General features: G+C 41.4%; 2 long non-coding RNA genes and 2 pseudogenes across 3 annotated transcripts; 3 read left to right on the top strand and 1 right to left on the bottom strand.

Annotated features, from left to right (window-relative positions):
• Positions 1–7,189: 7,189 nt before the first annotated feature.
• LOC120293296 lies at positions 7,190–7,674 on the top strand. The gene is made up of 3 exons (XR_005551049.1): positions 7,190–7,272; positions 7,359–7,457; positions 7,550–7,674. It is a non-coding gene; the product is annotated as an uncharacterized LOC120293296 (long non-coding RNA).
• Positions 7,675–8,093: 419 nt separating this feature from the next.
• LOC120293743 lies at positions 8,094–11,609 on the top strand (annotated as a pseudogene).
• Positions 11,610–13,425: 1,816 nt separating this feature from the next.
• On the top strand, positions 13,426–14,630 carry LOC120293742 (annotated as a pseudogene).
• An 8,638-nt stretch (positions 14,631–23,268) lies between these two features.
• On the bottom strand, positions 23,269–24,377 carry LOC120293184. 2 transcript variants are annotated; one of them, XR_005550886.1, is made up of 5 exons: positions 24,262–24,377; positions 24,080–24,174; positions 23,944–23,991; positions 23,420–23,535; positions 23,269–23,314 (listed from the first exon to the last, which is right to left on the bottom strand). It is a non-coding gene; the product is annotated as an uncharacterized LOC120293184 (long non-coding RNA). The 2 variants fall into 2 exon arrangements; XR_005550885.1 differs by having other exon boundaries at positions 23,944–23,994; positions 24,262–24,375.
• Positions 24,378–24,467: the final 90 nt, after the last annotated feature.

Below are 24,467 nucleotides of genomic sequence, written 5' to 3'. Positions count from 1 at the left end.
TTTTATGCTCGGTTGTTGTCCGATTGCCAATGAATGCTCCCCATCGGCGACGGTGGTGGACGCACAAATTTCCACGACTAGTGACGAAAGAATATGATGGTGGAATATATCTTCGGCAATCCACGGCGAAGTCAGGCAATGATTGTCGCCTGTGACCGGCAGTGAAATACGGCCGTCAATGGCTGTTGACCGGCAATAGGGCGGAGAATGATGACGGTGGCGGAATTGAGTTTGCGGTAGCTTCGTGATTGTGAAATATATGGAATGAAATCTCAATCTTAATTATCGTTTGATAATATTATTTTACTTTTTTTAATATTTTATTTCATGAGAATCAAAATCCATATATATGGACTTAAAAGACAGCAAAATCCGTAAATCGGAATCCACCGTACTCTGATTTGTCCAAACCATTGAAAATTTATAGAATTGGAATCGTGTTGCTTGAGGAATGTGATTCCCAGCATTAAAGCTAACTTAGGCGCAGCCAGCAGAAAGTGCACAACAGTATAGGTTCCTCTTGTCTTGTCTCCAAAAACGAAGGATATAATTGGAGAATGCATCAGTGGCGGACTGCCTAATTTCCATTACATGTCACGTCTGCTAGAATCGAGGCCTAAATCCGTCACGTTCATTTTCTTTTACGAGACTTTTTTTTGTTGAATATTATATATTTTGTTAAACACTTCCCATCGATGCAATTAGTGCAATCAAACAAATTTTGGATGATGTGAGTAATTTGATAGCATAACACAGATAGTGTCTGAAAGACATGTGATAATAGAAATAGGTTGAGAAATATATAATTTGATGAAACATAAAGTTAGTGGACTTTTTAGAGTGCTTTGATGGGAGCAGAGAGTTATGAGAATAGTTTGATTTTACATCCTTGTCCTAACTCTATAATTGGATGAGGTTATTTTCGGAGGTCATTATGGTGAGATTAAACCCATTTTTGACCTTGATATATACAAAGAGCAATATTATTATCCACTTCTTATATGATTAATTCCACTAAATTTTCACCAAAAATATAAATTTGTCCCCGATAATTCAAGTGCAATTTAAAGTGGCAAACCCCAAATTTATATACTTTCTTCCATTTTCAGCTTTTATATTTCCACGAAGGAACTAGTTGTCGAATTAAGAATTTTGCATGATTTCATTGTAGGCATTACATGTATTTAAAAGGCATTATGTTTTCTTTTATTTATTTTTATTATGCTTCTATAGAAATTAGTTTTGTTGATAAAAGAAATTTTTAAGAATCCTAATTCTTTAAATTCGTTAATTAATTGTGAAGTAGAATCCAAATTTCTTTTAACAATTTTAACGCTATCACTTGTTTATCAACTCTTGTGCACAACAAAAGTGAAAGTTTATAAACATACATTGCGCTAAAAAAGCGTCTAAGTTAAAATTTATGTAGATTCTACTCTATAATTAGTCCATAAATTTCCTCAGTAACATAGGAAAGAACTAGGTTTTTTGAAATTTCCTCTTTTTTGACAAACTTATTTCAACGGAAGTAAAACATATAAAATAAAAAAAGAAAATATAGTGCTTTTAATGTACATAGCGTGCCACCGTAAACAAAAACAAAACTAGCGAAACGTTTAATTATGACACTAGATAGAAAATATGGTATACGTCTGCATCTATTGTCAAGGTTTTATAAAAAAAAAAAAAGAGAACTGGGCCTGGAAGAGTAGGAGTTCGGGTTAGACCGGGCCAATGAAACACTGATTTATATTTCCTCCTTCATTACAATGGGCATAATTTTGCAAGCGTTCAAGCCTTTGAGGTCAAATTAGAAGGCTCGGATTGAAGATTGGGTTGCTTTCGGATTGGGCTCGCACACCGCCCCGAAGAAGCAAGGCAATACTATGTTTGCTTTTGATCTTTAACAGGGCCTGAAAAGCGTGTTCGATCAAAAATGGACGGCAAAATGTGTAATCTGAGAAGGGCGAGCCGAAAACTTTAATAGCTCAATGTAGGCCCTTGTTATTTGAGCATAGATCGCCTTATGGCTCCTTCCCGTAATCTAACAAGAGCCACCTGCTTGGAGTCCTCATGCCCGATCGAAACAGACCCGCGTGCCGTGCCCTGCCGGGTAACACAAAGTCGAACCTGTGGTTGCAGCCTTGCAGGAGTACTCTCTCTGGACTAGAAATATAACAGACATGCCATTTGGTCCATAACAAAACCGATCCGTCTTTAAGAATCAATTGTACGAGATCTTAGATGTGCCTTTGGACCGATACACTAAAGCCATTTCCATATTGTCGAGTTTCAAATTCAACTTGGCTTTGTGGCCCGAAAGGCTTTACGGCCCATTCGGTTGAGCATGGATGGGCCTTCGGATTGCCAGCTCGGTGTCGGATATCTGCACTTCTAATGCTATGCCAAAAGAAATCTCGATTTCCCAGCCTGTCCATGATTGAAGAAAAAGACATTATAATTCTGATCTAATTTGTTGGACTCGAGAAGGAAATGGTTAGCCTAGGCCACGCTATTCGCACTCGTGTATCATAATGAAACTTTCCTTTCGTGAGAAGAAAAATCAGACTTATCGGTCTGGCCCCGTGCGTGATGCTTGTATATAAATGATCACGGATGGATGATCATGGGTACGGGATATTCTAATTGCAACTCACATATAAATATTTCAAAGCCAAAGGGACGTGCTTTGACTTGAATATATCTTCCGGACCATCAACTGTTGAAATGAATAATCTGGCTTCATGAAGTCCTTATTGTATGTCTTTGGAAATTGCAATCCAACGCTTGATATTGTCTCGGCGCCATCGTGCGAGGGGTGCATGCTCGATCTGCAATAGGTTCATGGTATACCCCTCATCGAGATATTAAAAAATAAAATGTCAATTTTATCAACAATCATCATTTGAATCTTAATGAATTCAACCAATATTTCTTCAGTGGGGCAAACGCAATTTAGCAATAGGCTGGAGGAATCAATTTGGCAACTATTGGCTTTCCTAAGACACGAATTAGATTCAAGAACTTCTAATCAATTCAATTAACCTTGGGCTTACCTAAACTTAATAGGAAATCGACACGAATAGTTCATGAATGTTGACATAATATGTAATACAGTCCATGAAATTTAAATATGTAAAAATGTGGTCCATGAATTTTATATAATGTTTAAAAAGTGGTTTCTTAACTTGTAATTTGTTTAATGCAATCTTTAATTTTTGTACATATTCAATGTAGTTCTTGAATTGTATGAAGATGTTCAATAATATTAATTATTTTGAATGAATGGAAAAACAATATTGAACATGTATAAATAATTTATAATTATATTGAATAAATAAAAATTAAAATTCAGATATCATGAATTATTTCTGTCATTATCTCTAACTAAATTTCTCCTCCCTCTTCACATACAAAACCCCCAGGGCGGAAAATATTCAGCGGTTTGTTCTCACCATGTCATCAGCCGATGCAGTGAGCATTTTTGCTTCCATCCAATAGCAGCTCGACACGTGTATGATGATGCGCAATTAATGTCATTGAAAACTTCATTTCTCTCTTCCTCGGCCATGGCGGCCACCGCCCCAGCGTGATCGTCGCCGCCGCCTAAGCCTGCAACCTCCATCCTCGAGCCCTCCCCATCGTCGTGGCTGTCGCGCCCTCGCCGTCAAGGTTCGCGGCCATGGGCGATTCACGGTGCCAGATCCGTGAATGAGGGGCCTCGAAGCCATGGACAACAAAGCTTGCAGCCGTGGATGATGGAGAGTCCTTATGGCGTCGCTCGTGGTCGGCTTGAGCAGCCCCTCCAGCTCCGTCTTTTCTATTTTTCTCCAACCTCCAGATCTGGGACCGCGTCCCTTCATCCATAGTTGTCATCACTTTCCGCTGGCCTCGTTCTCCAAATCTCCATATCTAGCCATTCATAGCCGGAACGCATTCGGGCATCGAGGAAGGTGAACAGTGGAAGACGAAGTTGAAGAGAGAAACGAACGAACAAAAGGCAAAGCCAAAGACAAATAAAGGAAGACAAAGCTGAAGACCAGATTTGGAGCCACAGTGACAACAGCAAGCCAAAGCGACCAGATCTGGCCGGTGACCCGAAAGATGAAGACGAGCGGTGGCTGGGAAGAAGATGAATTGAGGAAGACAACGGAAAGGGCGACTTGGTTTGGATGTGCAGTTGGCCTGGACACGGCGTTGACGCTGGTGACGGTGGGAGGTGCGGGGTGGTGTGGATGAAGGAGGAACGGAGGAGAGAAGAAAGTGGTGGAATGAGAGAATTTTTTTTTTTTGAATTCCATATCAGCAATTATGTGTCGAGCTGTAATTGGATGGAAGCAAAAATGCTCGCCCGTCAGCTGCTGACGCGGGAGAAGCAAACCACTGAATATTTTCTCCCCAAGGCGAGACTCGCCGATCCCCGTCCCGTTCACGACCGTCCGATCTGACCATTGACCGTACCTCCCCACTCCCAATTTAACGGCATCGATCTCAACGCCCGAAAACCAAAAAGACCACATGCCTCATCGGAAGGTGAAAGGGCTCGAGGGGCACCCGCGTCATTCCACACCCCCTAGATTTCCCACCTTCTGTTCGCGCTAATTTACCCCCCTCTCTCTCATGTGCGAAATACGCGAGCGGAAGCTTTTAATCCACGACGATGATAATTGCTTCCCCAAGTGGTAATGATGGTTTAGGTTCTGCCCTTAATCGACCGCCGTTCACTCAAGCATCCCTCAGCCGCAAATCGGATCCGCTTCTCCCTAAAGCCCCAAGAGGGCCGTCATTTCGTTTCTTTATAATGGAATGTACAGTTCAAATATATCACAATCATACCATGTTAAATTTCACTTGATATACTACCGTGCATAACAGCCGCGGGGTTAGGAGGACTTCATGAAGCCGCGAATTTAATGCTCTACAGATATATTGGACCGTGGTCGAGGATGGGTGTGTCGAACCTATAATCGAAATCCTTTTTGATGTTTATGTTGTCTTTGATAAAATTGATCGAGTTTAGACAAGCCGAGACATTCTTGCCCATTTCAGTGGCGGTTTTCCAAGCCCAACCTTAGGCATAAGAAGTTTCCACACCTTGACATTGGCGGTGCGGCGATGACAGTGCAGCCTTACAAAATCGCAAAAGATGGAAACCCTCTAACATCAAGACTTTGCAAGGAGGAAAATCTATCATAGTTCGAATGAAGTATTCCTAAAGTTGGTGTTAACATTGTCATTTTACACGCCAATACCAAAAAAAAGAAAAATTGGGTCATCCACAATCACTTTATCCGTCATTTAATATATATCTGCAAACCATTCGAAGATATATAAACTAACCAAATTGGACACATTTGCAATATTAAAAAAAAAACTATCATGATTACGACGTAGCCATTAACGTGGTAGCAAATAATTTATAGGAAAAATGTCGATGATACGAGGAGAAAGGTAAAAATAAATCCAGTCTATAAAATTATGCAAGGATAATGAAAAAAAAAGTAGAACAGGATTAAAGCTAAGAACGGGGGTGCTAATGCAATTACATGATTGGGATGAGAAGGAAGGGAAGGTGGGGGAACTACAGGACAAAGGGAAGAAAGGCAGAAGAAAAGAGGAAAGAAAATGAGAAAGTCACCCTCCCTCCCCATTGGGTGTTTTCAGCTCTCCCCTCTTTCTCCCTTTTCCTTAAGAAGAGCAGTTTCGTTCACAGTCATTTGGTTTTCATCTCCCTCCTCCGATCCTCCTCCTCGATCCTCCTCCTCCTCCTCCTCCTCAAATAGCAAAAAGCGAAACCCAAATCCACAACGCCACACCACCACACCACACCAGTCGGAGTCCAGAGTCGAGTCGGAGTTGAGTCCTCTTCCGCTGGAGAAGGTTCCGTTTCCGGGGCGATTGATCGGTCGCGTCGCCCGCCTTCCAATGGTCGAATCGGAGGCTTCGCAATCGCTCCTCTGAAGTCCTCTCTCCGTGCGTGCGGGGGCGCGTGCGCCTGCGGGGTTGGGTTCCTTGCGAGTGGTGCGCGAAGGCGGGAGCTTGCTGTCAGGTGTGGCGGCGGGTGGGAGCGGATCTCCGATGCTGAGAGTGATCTCCGGCCGTCGATTCGGTCCCCGGGGCGTCGATTCCTCTCTGTTGACCGTCGGTTCCGGCGATTCCAGGCCCTTTGGTGAGGGTGAGGAGGAAGATGAACAGTGGCGATGGTCGCGGCAGGCCCACCGCAGCCCTCGAGTGGAAATTCTCGCAGGTCTTCGGCGAGCGCTCCGCCCGGCGAAGAAATCAAGAAGAGTAATTTGGACACCAAAAAGGGGAAATATCGGGGGCTGAATGTGGGCGTGTGCCTGTGTGGATGGGGGCGTGGGCGTAGGGTTTTGCCTGCTCGGATCCGATCTGCGCGGGGTGTCTTGGTGCGGATGCTGCTCGTTTCGAGCGATTTCGATCTGTTTTTGTCGAGTTTCGAGGACTGTCGAATTCGATTCGCGCGATTTGTATGGGTGTTAGTGAGTTTCTGAGGTGTGATTGATTCGGGACTGCGCATGCCCTGCTTCAATGGAGCCTGATTTAGTTTAGTTTTCTAGTTTGATTCAGATGGGAATGTTAGATAAAACTGGGGAAGTCAGTGAGTTGCATGCATTTCTTTTGCAGTCAGGATGGGTTCTTCTCAGCTCTAAAGATCCTGCCTTTTTAAATAGTTCCTGTGTCTTATAACTGGGCACTATGCACTCAGATTGGTCAGAGTTGGCTTCCTCAGTGCGTTAGAAGTTGTTGTGCAGTTCTTAACTTGTATTGGTGTATCTCTCACTGGTTTGATGCGGTGTGGCTGGATACTAGTATATGGCGTGGTCAAACGGGGGAATGAGAGGAGTACCTGAGGAGCGAGGCATAGCTATTTGGTCAGGGATTTAAGATTTCCTCTATCTATTACCTTTTGTAATGACAACTGTGCATACTATATAAGTTCCCTAAGCTTCATCAGTTTTTTGGGTATCTCCTACATTAACAGAAATGAAACTATCGGCAGAAAATATATGCTTTGGTTAGCATCAAGAAGAATGATTCATGACTGTGCATTGATGAAGGATTACCGTATTGTCTCATGCTCACCATTACACATTTAACTTGTCGATGTGTGCGATGATCATCATGGACTTTGTAATATGTCTGCAGTTGATATCATACTGTTGTATTTGAGTTTGATAAAACCGGTGATCATCTTGCCACGGGTGACCGGGGTGGTCGGGTGGTTCTGTTTGAAGGACCGATTCAAAAGATGTGAGTATCTCTGTCCTAGTGGGGTTTTGTCACTTAATTTTATCTCCGTCCTGTGCACGAAAGCCATTTAATGTAATCAATTTTAGGTTGGTGGATCCAGAAGGGATCTGGAAGGAATCGACCATACTGTTAGTAGACATCCGGAGTTTCACTACAAGACAGAGTTTCAGAGCCATGAGCCTGAGGTAGCAGTCTTTAGTACATTCTGCTGTCTCATATTAGTTTGTCTGCCTTTTGGAATTCCTGATCTGTTTGTGGGGTTGGTTTATCCTGTCAGTTTGACTATCTGAAGAGCTTGGAAATAGAGGAGAAAATCAATAAAATCAGATGGTGCCAAACAGCCAATAGTGCTCTCTTTCTCCTATCTACCAATGATAAAACTATTAAGTTCTGAAGGTAGGATTGTGGTTCTGTTGCTTCCTTCTTTAAAGTTAGGATTACTTTCAGTAGATGAGTATGCAACAACTCATGTGGGCATGATGTTTTAAGTTTTATGAAGTGAATTTTTTTTATTTGTGGGTTTTTGTTACTTGCTAATGAAGTCTGTATGCTGACTTGTCTATTCTCATTCTAAGTTCATAGAATTTTAGACAGTCACTTAGCTCTCTCTCTCTCTCTCTCTCGCTCTCGTGCGCACGTGGGAAGATGTCTCATCTAATGATCCTGCAAGAAAATTTATTTGTAAATTGTAATCATGATGCTCTTTTGGAAGTTGTATATTATGCTTCTGACTAGGATGGCTTCTCATGTGCTCATAGTGTAAGGATCTTCTCATTCTTTGCAAATTCTCAACTACTAACATTCTTTAGTAAGTGTTTGTAATGGTAGGTTCCTTACAGGTAAGCTGTTGAAGACAAACCCTGTTTTTATTGTAAACAGTATATACTGGGCATGAGTTAGAAGACATGATCTTGTCCAAATTGTTCAAATTGTTATATTATTGGCTGTCATGGTTTGAGCTTTCTTCAGCTTGGTTTTCCCCATCTGAAGTTGTTTTCTGCTGGCTTCTTTTTGGAGTTAACTTCTTGTAATTTCTATTGAGAATTGACTAGGTCCAGGAGAAGAAGATCAAAAAGCTTTCTGAAATGAACGTGGACCCTTCTAAAGCTGTAAGCAATGGTACTATTGCAAGCTCCAGCAGTTCAAACAGCCACAGAACGTGTCTGGAAAATGGTGGATCACCAGAGAGATACAATTCGCTTAGCAATGATTTCTCATTTCCTCCAGGAGGCATCCCTTCACTACGCTTGCCTGTGGTAGTTGTGCTCAACCGCTCTATTCATATTTCTGTAATTTCTGAAATTTTCTCCTTATTTTTTAGTTTCTCGTTTTTGGTGATCATGTATGTTGTTTGCTTTTGGTTGTCTCTTTGTGGTCATGTTGTTTGGAATGTTTGAACCACCTGTGGCTTGATCCCCCTGGAACTCTTTTACAGGTGACTAGCCATGAGACTAGTCTGGTTGCCAGATGTCGAAGGGTGTATGCTCATGCTCATGATTATCACATTAATTCCATTTCAAATAACAGGTATGTTGTTTTAAGGTGATACTTTGACTTGTGTCCTCATGTATATTAACTCTGCTTTTTGCATTTGATACATTATGCCCTACTCAGCTTTATTAGGGCATGAAAATAAGAGATGAAAAATTATCCCTAGTGCTTCCAATTAGAGTTCTTTTCTTGACTGATGTTGACATGGTGGAAGTGTAATGTTGATCTCATTTTATAGCAAACCTTTTAAATTTTTAGACTGGTGAAATGCTTTTTGCTAGAATATAAATGATGAGATGACATTCATTCTTCACTTAAGTTGTGAACAGCCAATTGTTTTATGACTTTAGATCAAAGTGAATCTTTCTGTAGGCATCTCTTTGTTATTGCACTGAAGCACAAAATTCTGTTTGTCAATATCTTTTTAATGGTATGCAGATTATCTATTTTGGTTTTTAGCTGGTTTTATTGATACTCCTCATTCTTCATATTGTTCAGTGATGGTGAGACATTCATATCTGCTGATGATCTTCGTATAAACTTATGGAACTTAGAAATTAGCAATCAAAGCTTCAACATCGTTGATGTAAAGCAAATAAATATGGAGGACTTGACCGGTAAGCTTTATTTAGTTTCTCTCCAGATCCTCGTTTTCTTAGTTGCCTTCGAGAATGAGATACTAGCAATTGGCAAAGGTTTTCGAATGATAAAGCTAATTGTGGTGTTGTTATTGTACATTACTATAATGAGTGATGTAGAAGTTGGTTCCATCTGACTTTTAGTAAAATGCATATAATCTTTTATAGAATTGTCTCTTGATTCTGAATGGATAGGTTGAGCTGTGAAATATTTCAGGCTTGGCCCTGAGTTATGCTTGATGATCAGTTTTCTTTTTGCTTGCTTTCACTGAATTTTGGATCTATACATGAACTTCACAGAGGTGATAACATCAGCAATTCCACCCTACACATTGTAATCTGTTGGCATTCAAGGGCTGCATCCGCCTCTGTGATTTGCGACAATCAGCTCTGATTCTCATGCCAAAATGTGAGTAATGCCATTAGTACTTTGATCTATGTACTTTACATGCATAGAACTTCTGTTATGGAGAATTGCAAACCATAACATTTTACTTAAGATGAGCTGTTAAGAGTATCATTTCTTTCGGTTATCCAGTTGCTGATTTGTTTCTTGTGGGATCCTTAGTGAGGATAATTTGAAGAATTTCATGGTCGGTCATTGTGGACTTAACGGATTTTTGTGCCTACAGATTTGAGGAGCCGGAACATGCTGGATCTAAATCATTTTCACGGAGATTATTGCTTCAATTTCAGATATTAAGTTTGGAAGGACGGGAGATATATACTTAGTCGTGACTATATGACTCTAAAGGTTGGATGGCTGTTTTTTTGCTTCTGTTCTTGTTTGGCATGGATTTTCTTTGATATGGCAGCTAGAGATCAACACTCTTAGTGTGATTAAAGCATCCCTTCATGCTTGTGTGGTTAACTCCCTGGTAATCTATATTAAGCGCATAATAAGCACGCACATGCTGAAGCTAAATTTTGATCAAAATATGGAGTTCCAGAGTGCTTCTTTTCTACTAGAAAACAAAGGATCCTGAGATGACCTGCTCTAAAGGTCAGCTGAGTGCAGCAGTTGAAGTTGTGTTCCTACATGACTATTTAAAGCTGTGTTCTCTCTTAGCGAGGTGGAAAGTGAATAGGTTTACCTACATGACTATTTAACTAGCCTAACACCATAACATCGTTGTCTGCTGCTGGGCAATTGATCATTTTGCAACTTGTATTTAGTTTTAAACTGATCTTCTCATGCTTCTGAATAAGTTGCTTTTACCCCCAGTTATGGGATATCAACATGGATTCAGGTCCGGTTGCAACCTTCCAGGTCCATGAATATTTGAGACCCAAGGTGACATTTTCTCTTTAAGAAACTAGTCAGGAAGTGATCAGTGCATTATGCTGTTTAGTTTCTAACTTACTATTTTGTCTTTTCAGCTGTGTGATTTGTACGAAAATGATTCAATATTTGATAAGTTTGAGTGTTGTCTAAGTGGTGATGGGAGTCGAGTAGCAACAGGTTCATACAGGTTTGTGAACTCTGCTCATCTCTTTCCATATGAACTGCATACATGATTTTTGGTTTTCAGATGGATATTTCTTCATGTCCAGTAATCTCTTCCGTGTCTTTGGTTGTGTGCCGGGGAGTACTGAGACAACAACTTTGGAAGCCAGCAAAAATCCAATGAGGTAAATTAAAATTCATTTAATGAATGAAGAATATAGACGGATTTCTTTTCTGGTGGCACATGGAGATAGATGTCAATTTAATGACGCTGTATTTTTGCAGAAAACCAGTTCGAACTAACTTCAAGGTCATCCAGGTCCTCAGCGCACTGTTAAGGTAGTCGTGAGTCTGTCATATTTAAACTGCTTTGTTCCTTTACTTCAGTGGTGTTCAGTCTCTTCTAATGCCCAGCAGCTGTTGTTTATTTATTGTTGTTATTGCTCTGCTGTTGTTTCTTCATGACAATAAGGTTAACATTGTTTTGGAGTTCAAAACCAGGGCAGAATCACCCTCAGTCGATGCAAACAAATTCCATGATTCCACCACCACAGTTATTGCACTGCATGGCACCCGTCTAGCTCAATTGCCTGTGCTGCCAAATAAAGCTTGTGCATATTACGCATAATGATGGGACAGTGACAAATGCTCTTGATGGTATTGGCTCGGGTTTGCTCTTGGAGAAGAAGGCTGCATTGCTGATGCGCTATTCTGGGGATCTGAATAGCATCTCGCCTCCCAAGTGCCTGTTAGATTTGTAGCATGTGGTTTCGAAAAAAAAGTTAAAGCTGTATCACAGGGTCTTTGCCTGAAATCAGTGAGGAAGCAACTCATTTTGGTCCTGCTGTGGGCAGTTTGCTTAACTTGTTTCTCCATCCACTGCTCTTTAACCTCTCTGGAATTTCCTCTTTTCTCCCCCAATTATTTGTTCTTTCTTTTTGGCACCTTTTTCTCAAAGTGAAGGTGCCTTGTTCTGTTCTAAATTTGTTTCTGAGTTGAAGTCGAAAAGGGAATGTGATTGTAGCCCTCCTGCAACCAAAAAAAAAAGGAAAAAGAACTGAAGAATGTTCTATAACTTCCACTAGGTTTAAGATTATAACTGTAGCTTTATTCAAATTCTGGTGGGAAGGAGCTGTTTAGTACACTCACTGCATCCATTTTTTAATTGATTCTTTTGTCTTGGCTAAAGATTTCATAAAAGGGCAGTTCTTGACTTTTGATGTTGTATTTTGTCTTTGTTTTTTGCAGTCCCACAGTTGGAAGCTTTCTCCTTCATTGATCATTTCTATTTTGTTTGGGCCAAATTTCTAGTCCATCAGAGTTTTATTCTAGCCGTATTTGCTCAAACCTTAGGGAATAGATATGGTCAGTACAGATACATAAGCTGAACAAAAATGTTATCTGACCATCGAGGATTCTGTCCTGAAATACCTCTTATAATGATTCAGACTTTGTCTGTAGGTGTGTGGGTTTTTTCGCTCAACTGACCCTTTGTCAAATGGTTTATTCTGCATGTTATGTGTTCATGAAATAAGGGTAAATGTTCGTGTACTGCGTGTTGACATTCATGCATTTAAGACTAAATTTTATGAGAAACTGATGATTGACAGAGAAAAGAGGACAGGGCATATTTGTGTTTATTTGTTGGGGGTGTATGTCTCCATGTGGTCTTTAGTATCTACCACCAACATGTGCCAAATCTCGTCCTTGCAGCTCTATTCACCTGCCAAAAATATGTTTCGAAATGCCTTTTTCGGCTTAGGTAAAAACACGGGTAAATCGAACTCTAAAGTCATATTAACTCGGCTTAGATGACGTGACGAAAGAAAAATATCAAACCGGTTGAAACAGATGACGCGATTGGAGCATGAGTCAGGTTCGAACTAGTGATGTTACTCTCCGGACAAATTTTGATTTTGTTAAGAATGCACGCATCAAAGTCTCATGCAACGCCAAGTAAAAAATGATACAAAGTGTCTATACTATGCTGGGTAATTATCACGGTACAAAGCGCTAAAAAGTGATCCGTGAACTGAAACGCTGCCGTTTTGTTCGGCGAAGTCAACAGTCAAAACCCTAACCCCTCTGTCGTCTCGTCGGTCTAAGCTCCGTTTTCTTCTTCTTTTTCACGTAGGGAGGAGAGAAGAGCACGCGGTCACCAAACTGGATCGAGGTAACGCCGTCGATCTCACCCTTGTTCGCTTCTTCCCATCCTCAACGCATTCCCGCGATTCCGTGTCCGCCGCCGTCCGTCCGTCCGCCCGATTCCGTGTTCCGATGATGATCTAGTGAAAAACGGTCGTCTTCCGTATGCGAATTGTCGAAATCCCGACCGATCATAGTCTCCTCCGAGCTGCGGAGGTTGCTGCTCTCCGTTTCGCCGGTCGCCGCGTGATGGCGGCGTACGGCTTCTTTGCGCTTTATTCTGATGGGTTTTTAGTCGCGACCGCGAGCTCCGGTGCCGTGGCGATTCTCGCGATGTGCCCATCTCATTTCGAATGTTCTTTTGTTTTCTATAATTGGGTGTCGGTTCATCTAAACGGCTGGGTGTGCTCATGGCAAAATGTAGAAGAAGCGATGGCGTCGAAGTTGCTTCAATTGCAGAAGAAGAAGGCAGCTGAGGCGACTGGGTATGCTGACGAAGCATACTAGGAGATACCTACTACAAGCAGTTGATGGAGCAGAACAAGCAATACGTTCCGGGAGCCGCCCACTGTGGGGGAGAGGTGCCAACTGTTGTCCCAGCCAGTTTGCTTTACGCTCGTCTTGCCAGGTCCTTACCAGAGCTTTAAACGAGTTGCTACATGTGCACTTTTGCGGTTGTTAATGGGATTTATGCGATCGAATCGGGCTTCGCTCTGCAAACCTTGGTTTATGCCCCCGCCCTTTATGTCCCTTTAGTTTGACATCTAAAATGATCGATTGTGATTTCCATCTAGGGTGTTTCTAAGGATTCTCGGGAGGGATCCCCAATCCATTGATGGTCGTCGTATGAAAGAAAGAGTAAATTGCCATTTGATTGTAAATTTTTATGTTTTTGTGCGTTACGGTTACGGCATTTTGTATTGAAGTTACGGAGAAACTCAGGTAGATATGACAAGTTATGGCTGGGGATCCATCCTGGGGACCATAGAACTGCCCTTTATCTGATCTTTTGAGAGCCAGAGACATTGATATTGAAATGCAAAGTTTACTTTTCGTGTCAATTAAATAGTCCATTCTGCCAGACCTTTCATCTATGAATAGTCCACATGTCACGGACGTGCACAGAGTACTTCAGCCTTCATCTAATATTCATGATGGGCTTGTAAAGGCTCTGATGGTGTGCATGGTATAGGATGAATTTCGAATTGTTGAGATCTGAGGCATAACCTCCGACAGCTTATCAGGGTTTAACAAGCGCTTTTTGTTAAAAATTTTCAATTGCGACATGGTAGAACTCACGTGCAGAGTCATGGTGCTAAATTCATTTGAACAGCTGAGTCACTAACATTTGGATCTGCAGTGCAAATTTGCAGAAATGTATTCTGCTTATAGCACTTGTCAGTGATGCTATTTGTAATGTTGAAATTCATTTCTCTGTACATTGTCTGCAGCATCCCTGGTAGACGTGAGGCATTTTGGAAGGAAGTGGATTACCTCAAGCAACTATGGAAGAACAAGGAGGAGCTGAACATTGAGAATGCTGGCATAGCTGCTTTGTTTGGTCTTGAGTGTTTCGCCTGGTTCTGTGCCGGTGAGATTATTGGAAGGGGTTTACTATCACAGGATATCATGTCTGAGATATTGCTTTGATAATAAAGGATCTACTACTTTCAGTTTAGATTTCCATAAGTGGGTGAGTTAGGCACCGATAGGGTTTCCAGTGCGAGATTTTTCTTTTATATACTTTGAGCTTTGGTATGGACGAATCTTTGCTGAGGCACTAACCCATAACTTTAGTCTTATGTACCCATCTCAAATTGAGTTGATTCATTTCTTTTCTTTTCTGCACGCTGCATTGATGCTAAAGACGTTACGAGTTCAATCCTAAATACCTGGCTATATTTTTACTGGACACCACGTTAACAAAGGCCATATTTCTCATGGGTCTTTATTCTGGCGAGATCACATAGAGTGGTCACCAGATGCAGATAATTGAACCATTGCCCATTTGATTGTCATTACTTACCTATTCTCTATTCCTTTCTTTCTTGAAGTCTCACTAGCTGACCTATGGAAATAGAAAACCAGCTCAACTAGACTGATTTCGTGCCCAGCCCACTTCAACTCAACTCTGTAAATCCGCACATTTTGGAGCATCTCCTCTGATTTTTGTTGTCTGAGTGAAGGTTGCCCTTGTCATTACTTGTTGCTTTGAACTCCTTGACTTGTTGAATATGGCCTAGGCACCTGATGTTTAGTTTATAGTATTTACCAATGTGGTGGCAATGACATCTTGAGGACATTATAAAAGGTGAAAGGGAAGTGATTCTGCTGCTGCTGCTGCTGCTGTGTCACCATCAAAAGCGACAGAAAGCATTAGAATTGTTGTGATTCATACTCATGGAACTTTAGCGAAGTTCGGCCGGTGCTTTCTTGGAATATATAATGGAAACTCTCTGTCGTGGTTGTCAACATGTCATTTTACACTATCCGGCAGTTGGCTTGTGGCTCTGGTATTGTGACTAGCAAAATGTTTTGGTTTCTTTTAGATTATTCCCATGTACTAAAGGCCAAGTTCACTTCGCCAGCCCAATCACCGTTCGAAAGACCCATCCATTTTAGAGACTAAAAGAGTTAATTGCAATTTCGTCCCTCGGCCTTGATCTGAAGAAGTGAATGCCGAGTCAGAATGAAACTCGGCATCTAATCTTCGGAAAGCATGAAATCCTATCTTTTTATGAGCTCGACCAAACCTGAAGGGAGTTCCTGCTATTAGAAAAGCCCCAGTCCCACACTAGGTTCTCCAGCAAAATGAAAACGAATGCATCCATGGGAAGACTAATTCTAGACTAGAACTAGGAGTATTCTCTATCTACAGAACCTGGAGAAGTGAATCTCCGAGTACAATCTTGTGCCAAAGCAAATTCAGAAGCTGAACAGAATTTGGCACGATTTGTTCCAGTTTGGTTTTACTTTTTTCTCGTGCCCTCTCTTAATATATAATAGGTGCCGGGATTTGATTGCTTTTTCGTACTGTCTGAATCTCGAATTGATGAAATGATTTAGCCTCGACTTGTGCACAAAATGTTTTTTTTTTTTTCTAGATTAACAAATTCAATATTATAATTTGTCAAAGTTATGGGATAATTCATACAAACCATTTAACATCTTAATATCCTAAATAATAGAAAATAAATTTTTCAGCAAGTCATGAATTGTGTCTGTATATGTTGTGTAAGCCTCCTCCAAGCAAGCAATCAAGGTGGAGGCTCATCAGCTTATCCCCGCCGCCGCCATATTTACACGTAAGATGATGATTACGTTAATCTTATCGAATTCGATCTACCTATCAACAAATATCACATTATTTTCTTTTTTATTTATATTTTTGCGTATGTTTTCCTTGCTTGCCTCTAAAAAGTGAATGACTAATCAAGTGGAAGCAAGTTTATGCTGGTTGTAAGTGGGCATGCATGCAATAAGGGAAAATCGTTCAAAGAGTCCAATATCTATTGCATTTTTACAAATTTAATCATAAACTTTTCAATTTTAATCAAATCATAATTTTTTTCTTATATTTCACTAATTGAGTTATTTGATTAATTTTAACAAAATTTGATAATGTAGATGTTGGCCGTCTTATGTCCTACTGCTTGCTCACTTGAGCAGCGATAGTGAGAGCTTAGGGCTTGCAAACTCAAACATGAGATATGGATTGAGCTTCAAGCTATGGCTGGCCACTTGATTGCCATTTCTCAAGCTCCTAGCCATGGTCGTGTGAGCTTAAGCCGCTATAGGTGAGGGCTGCACGACCCTTGCCTATGACAGGCAAAGGGCGTCGTGGCTTTCATCAGGTGGTCGATGTGGGTCCAGTGACCCTCTTCGGCCATTAGTAAATAAATAAAGAAGGAAAAGAGAAAAATGAAAAAATAAAATAAAAAATATTATTAAAATTGTTCATTAGTTTTTAGATTTAATTGACAAAATATGAAAAGTTTTAGGACTTAATTGGTAACATCAAAAAAGTTTAGGACCGAATTAGTGAATGTGTAGTAGATTTTGGACTTCTTGAATAATTTTTCTCATCGAATTCAAAAATGCACAGAATCTGAAAAAGACTCGGAGGAATTGGATTCTGTTGATGGATTTCATATTTGACCGACTAAATAGATAAAGTCCGATTTTGGGAAAATAATCAGTTAGTTGACTGGCGTTTAAACATGATAAAGAGGTATCGTATGGTTCCGAGTGCATTCTGACCTTTCGTAAGCATGCAATGTAAGATCATAAAGATGAAACATGGCATTCGAAGCGGAGATCCTACGTTATTTACGCAGGTAAATTCTCGAGAAGCAAGGGTATTGAGAATGAGTTGGTCCAAAAATTATTGGTAATATATCTTCTTTTCTCTTCTCTTCCGAGTCTTGTAATTTAGTAATTTCCCAACTCCTTATTCCGTATCGAGGATCAACCCCAACTAGGTAACTCTTGCCGCTCCGGCCTAAGCTCCTAGCCGGTGGGACGGCGAAGCACGCCCCCACCTTGCACTTGGGACCAAGATTAACTAGGGTTTTGGCTACTGTTCCTAGGCAACATAACAGCGTGGAAATTGCCAGTGGCCAAGCGAAAGAACATGTTCTAAGAGGGTGTTGATGTTGCTGCTTAAAGATGAAGATATCGTTGCTTCTTCCTGCTGTACTCTCTCTCTCTGTGGCTTCATGTTCTTTCGGTCAACAGAGCTTAGTTGAACAAATCTGGTGGCCGAGAATCTTGATTGAACAGTGAGGAGAGAACTGCTGCTCTCTCTCTCTCTCTCTCTCTCTCTGTGGCTTCATGTTCTTTCGGTCAACAGAGCTTAGTTGAACAAATCTGGTGGCCGAGAATCTTGATTGAACAGTGAGGAGAAGTTCTCTAAGAAACCATTGCTAAACGACGAATTTGATGATTCATTTTGTAATTTCGGCCTTAAAATATTGTTCGAGCACAGTCCTGAACAACCCCGAATTCCATCCTTTAGCATGGATGTACCATCTTACAGAAGTCACCTTTTCGTCTAGCGCTGCGCATCCAATTGAACTATCAATAATATTTTTTATGAAGCATCAAGTTGATCAAGACTAAAAAAAAAAAAATCAAGCCCATGACATCGGCCACGACAGATAATTTTGTTCTCATCTGCCTACCAGAGGAGGGGAGTGCCTTTCAAGTCAACTGGCCCGACACAGGCGCCGGTTACAGTTTGTAAGGAGGGGTCTAAATCAACGTCATTAAAGAAATACCAGAACTTCTGCGAAGTATGTTGGTCCAGTCCAGTCTTTGACCATTCGATGTGGTGAAGAAGTATCGCGAATAGAGAGAGAGAGGGGGCCACAGGGGAGACTTTCTCTCCACTTGAAGACAGATCCAGACAGTCTTAACTAGGACTAGAGGAAGAGAACAGTGGTTTGGACTCGTTTTAATACGTGCAAGAGATGATGGGGATGATGGGGACGGTAATGACAATGACCAGATATACAGAACGCTCATCGAGACCATAATCACGTATCATATGGACCTTTGCTATAAAGATTGTTCATCATGGACGAATCGCATTTCAAGAATTCCAGATCCATGACCTCTTCCTCCTCATCTTTGACTATTGTGGGATCTCACCTCCTAGATCAAAACAGCATCTTGGGCTCTCTCCGTTCGTTCTTGAGTGGAATTTGAAGGTGTTAAAGAGTCCAGATCGGTCGAACGTTCATCTTCATCTACCTTTCAACCAAAACAGTTTCAGTTCAGTATTTTGGGACCAAACCGGTTCTCTGTCTGCAGCTTGGAGCTCTTTAATTATTCGTGGTGGTGTTGAAATGGTGTATTCCATTTCCACAACTTGGACCCAGAAATATCCAAACCTCCTTCTGTCTTTATCACTTTGATCGTCTCTCTCTCTCTCTCTCTTCTCTGCCTAAGGACTCCTCAAATTCACGTGTTGCTGACCGAATTTGATCTGCTCGTCCTACCCAGTTCTCCAAATTCCCTTCTTTTCTGGTCTCCAGACTTGGCTTATCGTCAGGATCTTCACTCCTACCACTTCAAAGCTCAGTAACTTATCACTCCTCGTGATCTCAAAACCGAATTCGTCACTGCCATTCATCGCAAAGTTCCAGGCTTTCGTGGCGCTGTCAGTATCGCGACCAGAGAGATGCAAGAGACGACAGCGTTTCAGAGCACGAAGCTACTGTTCCCAGAGCAAGAGAGGCTGATATGCCCACGTTGCGATTCGACCAACACCAAGTTCTGCTACTTCAACAACTACAACCTCTCCCAGCCCCGCCATTTCTGCAAGAACTGCAAGCGCTACTGGACCAAAGGCGGCTCTCTCCGCAACATCCCCGTCGGCGGCGGCACCCGCAAGAAATCCTCCACCAAGCGGGCCTCCAACCCGAAACGCCAGAACCAGGATCCGGATCCTGACCCGAGACCAGTAAGCACGGGCTGCAGCTCCAGAGTCGGCCACAGCCGACTCCTTGCAGTCTAACGCCACAGAAGGGGCCCTGTTGGAGGGTCCGAACTCGAGCGGATTGGGGGCGGGATCCGGTGGATATGGGGTTAGCCTGAACCCGGGCTCGAGCTTGGGTTTGGGTTCTGTCATGGGGCCTGAACCAGAGCTTGACTCGCGACGTGGCGGCGGAGGGCGGGAGGATCATTTTGGACATGCAAGATGGTCTTGCTATCTAGAGTACACCAACTTCAAGACTACTACGGAGGAGAGATGGTGACGTGCGATGAACGGTAAGCTGGAAAGGAGTTAAAGTGAAAGTGCCAATTCGAGAAACAAGAAAGAAAGATTGCCTGGAGAACCGCAAAGATTGTGAACGACGACGACAGCATCCTTATCAGCAGGCTGCACTCACATTCAAAGGCCGAAAGACCGGCAAGCAACTAAGGGACGACAGATGATTCCTAGAGTGATTTCTGATTTTATGTAGGTTCTTTCTTTTCTTGCTTAGCGTGTGATTTTATGTAAGATTGTAAGATGATTATCACACGCTCGCGAGTACTCGCTTTTCAAACATCATGTGAGGAGAGCTGATTCTGAAAATAATAACCAAAAACCCGCGATGTAATAAGAACAAAATGAGTAGAATTTGTAATCCATGTCTTGTCTTTATGATCTAGACTCTACAAAGTCCATCTATGTCTTAACCTAAATGATCATGCAGCGAGTACTGTCATGAGCAAACTTTCTCCGTTGCAGAGAAGAGGGGTCGGTTCTCGGGTCGGGCGGGAAGCCTGCGCGCACGGTTTTGCTTTCTGTAGGCATGTGAACATGTCTAAAGGCTAGGACGAGTTGTCGCTCTTGGGACAAAGAAAAGACTTGTTCGACTTGAGGGACTGAAAGCCGCTACTCTTCCAATGCAATCTTGCCTCCTCACTTGCTTCCGAGGACAAGACAGATTTCTTATAGCCCTGGCTTTTTAGGCTTTTCCATCTGATTCCTCTTTTTTTTTCTTTTGAAATTTCAACTGTCCAGCAAGTATTTCTCACGAGATTGCTCTTTCATTTGCTGCGAATCTTCGAATAAAATAGAAAGAGACGGGTCTGTCAGATATGCTATAAACCCGACTTTAGGTCGTAAAGATGACCAAATTTACAAGTGATTAAAGTTGCAATGAGTAAGGTTACTGATACATAGATTACAAAGCTTTACAAAGTGTAAAGAAAATTAAGTACATTATTAATCTTGTGGAATAGTACGAACCATAGGACTTGGAGAACTCACGGCCTTCATAGGTAGAAAAAGAGAAACTTACAATCCATTTGGTGATTACCAATGCGAGGAAAATAATTTTTATATTCAATTTTAAACAGATGTCTATATTTTTGTGGAATATTATGAGTCACGAGAATCATAGAATTACGATGGTAAAAGAGAAATTATGACCGGGAAAAGAAAATTCCATAAGCATATAACCGATAAATCACTTATGCAAATGTCAAAGGAAAGTTAGGATAGATTAGGTGGGTTTTGGTCCCCATTTTTCTCGAGGGACTCTAGATGGGCCCTTTTTAATTTTGTCAATCCTTTGCATCTCGTGTGGTGTCGATTGGAGTTGCCTCTTGTTCAAAGCACAGTTTCGGCATCTCTCATATGCATCGACTTGGAAATTTGAATAATGGGCATGCCGTTTCAGTTAACTGTCAAATCAATGCTCTGCGAGAGCTAGAAAATAGTTTGGCCCGAATGATTTTTTCTTCACCTAGAATTAGAGGGATGTTCCATCGGTTGGTTGGTGGTGCATCGGATTCGACCTGCATCGTTTGGTCTTTGATTGATGTGTCGTTTAGCCCCCCACGGCTCCTCTCTCAATAGTTGTGAATTGGACCGCTTCAGGAATCTCATCGTCAGCTGCGGACCTAATATGTTTGTGGGACTGTCTATCTAGCACGAGGAGCGATAGATTTGAAGCATGAAAATTAAATATCAAATTATATCTTCATCTAATAATTTTAAGTTTTAGAATAATTAACATTAGTATTACAAAAATTTACATGATATTAGAATTGAAACTTCCAAGTTCAAATCTTTTCAGTTCCATTTGTCTCCCTAATTAAATATGTCCACGTTTATTAGGTTAAAAAAACTACAAAAGTTTACATAATATCAAGTTGGAATTCTTGAGTTTAAATCTTCATGCATCATTTGTTTCCTTAATTTAATATATTCACGCTTAATACTAGAGAAAAAGACAAATTAAGCATGAGAGGGAGTATTAAGTGATTAATTATTAAATCAATACTTCATCTAATAAACTTAAATTTTAGAGCAGTTGACATTGATTCCATAAAATATCGTGAAGAGGTAAAGATGAATGGCTGAGCCGCAAGGAGGAGGTCGTGATTGGCGATGCTGAAGATTTGCTTCATTAGAGCGCGAGAATCTTACTCTCGTTGGAAGATCGAGTCAAGGTCAGCACGCTCAACGAGGGCGACGCTTGTTTCCGTGGAATCTAGGGAGGTTTGGTGCCGCAAATGTGGTTGGACTTTGGTCTCGATTTGATTCCTGACCATTCATTTTATATCGGCTCATATGTCCGTCGACATCAGCCTTGCATTCGTCTGAAAATGAGAATCACGCGTCTATTGCGTCATAAATCAGAGCCCCACTGCACTTCCCCAGAGGGACTGTTGACTTTAGACTCTGCTGCAACATAAACCTATTTTGGCTTCTTGAAGGAATTTACTCGGAAATTGGATAGAAAACGACCATATCAGACAGCTCCCTCCAATAAATGAGGCCCTACTAGGACTAGTAGATCAAGGCCACTTGTGTTCACACGATGATGTCTGGACGCGTCTTACCTCGGTAGAAATGAGAGGACGCAATTTCATCCGAATCTTTCGCTCCGGGAGATGGACAAACTAGTACTAGACCAGGTGTCGTACGCGATTTCATCCGGATCTTTCGCTTCCGGAAATGGACAAACCAGGTGTCGTACGTCACTATTTTGCCCGTGTCGGCAGTTCCTAGTGGTTAGTATGAAGTATTTCACTGTATTCGAGCCAATCTAGATTCGTTGTAATGTGAACCAGGTCGAATAGGAGCAAAACCGTGTTCTTTAATCGACCGTGATTGTCTGCCCTAGGGTTTTGCTAGAGTAGTAGCCCTTCCTCGTTTTCTATGGTTTCACACATCAGGGCAAAGAAAATTGGCAGCCTGCTGGTCACCGTTGCGTTTGACAAGTACGTTTTTCAAGTCCCTATCAAAATTCCAATAATCAATGTCGGAACCATCCATGCATTCAAGATTTGAAACGTCTGGGTGACTTGGTGTTGAACATTTCCAGCATTCTCCTCTATAAGTGTGGATGCTACATGGCCAAACGGAGCCACACACCTTCATAAGGTACAAATAGACACCGACTGTCAAAGACTTTCTGCAGCTATTTTCACGGTTCTCAACAGCTACCACAAAGTTTTTCTAGTAATATAAATCCAAGGATGCTCGGAATCAACTGTTGGACGACAGAAAATAAATGAAAGAATCACATGGGAACAGCTCGAGCCTTGTACATGCATATGTACGCCATATGCCAGTCGCCTGAAAAGGAAGAAAAAAACACCAATGAAAATAATATCTTTTATAATCTGGAAAAGAGGATAGACCAAGAGCACCCCGGTTCTCTTTGCAATCGCACCGCATGGGCACACAAATTTAAAGACTCTGGATCAGGTCCTTAGTAAGATGGAATAATCCGGATGACCCCCCCTCCAGACAGTTTTGTGATGTCCTCTTGCTGAGGAATAGGATTGTCATCATCAAACTCAATCCATTTACCTACAACCGACATAAACCCTTGATTCAAAATTACATCGAACAGAATGAGTACCAAGAGTGTAACAGATATCTCCTGGCTGGAAAGTAAAATAGCAGATAACTAACCACTTTCTTGCTTGACCCAAGCCACATAATGTCCTGAATCAGCACTCCGGCCTTGTGAGTCAATACAGCAACCAAATCATAGATTCCAGTCAACTGTTTCTCCTCAACTGGGGCATCTAAAGGTAAGAATGAGAGAAAGGGGCATCACCAGCTGGAACTAGTACCAGGGAAACACAGAGAGAAAGCACATGTATGCACTTTACAAAGATGATCACATCTTCTCTTAGTATAATGAGGCAATCTCCAATTACAGAAGTTCTTTCTTTTGGCTGAACAAATTATAACCACAGCAATCTTTAATAGGGGATAACCACAAAGAGTAACTGTCTTGTACCAATAAACCGTTTAGAAAAATCTAAATATCTAAGCAATCAGCATCAGCATGACTTGATCCCAAAAATACAAACAGCGATTGCATGCACTAAATCACGAGACAAGTATTAAGACTGGCTTAGGTACTAAAAGCTCATATATATATATTTTGCCAGCTCATACAGATTTATTGAAGTGTCAGAAAGACTTACCATCCTGGGAAGTAGTTAAAGATGATTCCTGGCTAAATTTGATGAACCCTCCTGTCCAGTAGTTGATACATCAGACAACCAAAAGTAAACTCCCACTTATATTTATTCATTTCCATGAGTATCACCATTCACTTACATCGGCATCGGACATCTTCACGTCATTGTCTTTTGAAGTAGAGCTCTTCTCTGCTACTTTCAGACCAAGCTTTTTCCTTCTTCATTCCTAAGAAGCTGGTGCTCAAATAACAAATGAATGATCAGTAAAGATAGACTAGAACACATACAGGGATTATAGTTGAGACCAGTAACAGAAAAAACCTGGCGAGGAGCTTCTAACTTTCTGTAAATCATCTGAACAAAAATCATAAACATCCAACTCCAATGGATAATCTACTTTCTGAAAGCAGGTAAACTTTAGTTAGTCAACTTGTGCAAGAGATCTAATACACCCAGCAATAAAGGAAAGGTTCTTAAACTAATGAATCTCCAATGACACGGAAGAAACTAAGGAATCCTCCAAAAGC

This window comes from Eucalyptus grandis, chromosome 5 (assembly GCF_016545825.1).
Source record: "Eucalyptus grandis isolate ANBG69807.140 chromosome 5, ASM1654582v1, whole genome shotgun sequence".
Lineage (NCBI taxonomy): Eukaryota > Viridiplantae > Streptophyta > Magnoliopsida > Myrtales > Myrtaceae > Eucalyptus > Eucalyptus grandis.
This window is presented reverse-complemented; position numbering and strand designations above follow the sequence as displayed.